The following is a 2,334-nucleotide window of genomic DNA, read 5'->3' as shown; positions in this document are numbered from 1 at the left end:
TTGAATAAAAGTGGTGAAAGTAGACTTCCTTGTCTTGTTTCTGATCCTAAGAAAAATATTTTAGATTTTCCTGGTTGAGTATGATGTTAGCTGTGGGTTTTTCATATATGGCCTTTATTATGTTTATGTACGTTCCCTCTATTCCCACTCTGTTGAAAGTTTTTTTTTTTAGTAGTAATAAATGGATTCTGGATTGTTTTACATGCTTTTTGGGGGGCATCTATTGATATAACCGTATCATTTTATTTTTTAATTTTATTAATTGATTTGTGAATATTGAATTAACTTTGCATTCCAGGAATAAATTCAACTTGATCATGGTGTATGATTTTTTAAATATATTGCTGAATTTGGTTTGCTAATATTTTGTTGAGGATTATTGCATCTATGTCATCAGAGATATCGGCCTATAATCATTTTTTGTAATGTCTTTGGTATCAGTATAACTGTGGTCTTGGAAAATGAGATTGCAAGCTTCCTCTCTTCTTGAAATTTCTTGGAATAGCTTGAGAATTAAGGTGTTAATTCTTCTTTCAGTGTTTGGTAAAATTAATCTGTGAAGCCTTCTCATTCAGGACTTTCGTTTGTTGGGAGTGTTTTGATTACAATTTGATTTTGTTAGTAGTAATCAGTCAGTTTAGATTTACTGTTTCTTTTTCATTCAATCTTGCAGGATTTTATGTTTCTAGGAATTTATCCATTTCTTCCAGACTGTTCAATTTGTTGGTATATAATTACTTGTAGTATTTTTTTAAATCCTTTGTATATCTGCAGTGTCAGTTGTCACTTCTTTTTTATTTCTTTTTTTATTTATTTGTGTCTACTCTCCTCTCTTTCTCTTTCTCTCTCTCTGATGAATTTGGTTAATGATTTATCAATGTTGTTTATCTTTGGTTTCACTGTTCTTTTTTTTAGACTGTATTTTTTTTTTTCCATTTTAATCTTTATTATTTTTTCCCTTATACTCACTTTGGCCTTCATTGTTTTCTTTTTATTCTTTTTTTTTTGTCTACTTCCTTTAAATGTAAGGGTAAATTATTTATTTGAGATTTTTCTTGTTTTTTGAGGTAGACCTGTATTGCTATAAATTTCCCTATTAGGACTGCTTTCGCTGTTTCTCATGGATTTGGGGGCATTGTGCTTTTATTTTCATTTATCTCAAGGTATCTTTTGAATTCTTTGATCTCGTCGTTAACCCATACATTGTTTAGTAGAATGTTATTTAGCTTTAATGTGTGTTTTTGAGTTTTTTTTTTAATTGTAATTGATTTTTAGTTTTAAACAATTGTGGTTGAAGATGATACTTAAATTTTCTAAGACTTGTTCTGTGGCCTAACATGTGACCTATCTTGGACAACATACCATATGCACTTGAAAAGAATATATTTTTGAATTGCTTTTGTTTGAAATGCTCTAAAAATATCAATTAAATCCATGTTGTGTAGTGTGTCAATTAATGCCACTACTTCCTTGTTGATTTTCTCCCTGGAATATTTCTTCATTGTTGTCAATGGTTTGTTAAAGTCCTCTACTATGACTGTATTCCTGTTGATCTCTCCCTTTATATCAGTCAATATTTACTTTATGTATTTAGGTGCTCCCGTGTTGGGTGCATACATGTTTACTAGAGTTATATCCCTTTGGTGGACTGATCCCTTTATCATTATGTAATGCCCTTCTTTGTCTCCATTACTATAGCCTATGTTTTAAAGTCTATTTTGGTCTACAGCCATGCCACCCTGAACAAGCCTGATCCCGTTTGATCTCGAAAGCTAAGCAGGGTTGGGCCTGGTTAGTACATGGATGAGAGACCATCTAGGAAGATCAGGTGCTGTAGGCATAAAAAATAATAAAAAAAATAATAATAAAAATTTTTTAAAAAGGGATTGTAAGATGACAAGGTCCTTGCAATCTTTGAGGTCAATCAAGGGTTGCCTCACCAAAAAAATAGACAAACAAATAAATAAATAATGAAGTCTATTTTGTCTGGTATATGTATTGCTACCCCAGCTTTTCTTTTCATATCCATTTGCATAAAGTATCTTTTTCAATCCCTTTGCTTTCAATGTGTGTGCCTTTCGATCTGAAATGACTCTTGTGGACAGCATATGTATGGGTTTTCTTTTCTTATCTATTCAGCTACCCTATGTCTTGATTGGAGCATTTAATCCATTTGTATTTAAAATGATTATTGATGCTTACATAGTTATTGCCATTTTATTATTCATATTTATGTTTTTCCCCTTTTTATACTTAAAGGAGGCCATTTAACATTTCTTGTAATACTGGCTTGGTGGTGACGAATCCTTTTGGCTTTTTCTTGTCTGAGAATTT

At 31.3% G+C, this 2,334-nt stretch overlaps 1 pseudogene; it reads left to right on the top strand.

Annotated features, from left to right (window-relative positions):
- The first annotated feature begins 1,721 nt into the window (after positions 1-1,721).
- LOC120592071 (uncharacterized) lies at positions 1,722-1,840 on the top strand (annotated as a pseudogene).
- The last annotated feature ends 494 nt before the right edge of the window (positions 1,841-2,334 follow it).

This window comes from Pteropus medius, unplaced genomic scaffold (assembly GCF_902729225.1).
Source record: "Pteropus medius unplaced genomic scaffold, Ma_sr-lr_union100, whole genome shotgun sequence".
In the NCBI taxonomy this organism is placed as follows: domain Eukaryota; kingdom Metazoa; phylum Chordata; class Mammalia; order Chiroptera; family Pteropodidae; genus Pteropus; species Pteropus medius.
Note: the sequence above shows the minus strand (reverse complement) of the source record. Positions and strands in the feature narration are given on the sequence as shown.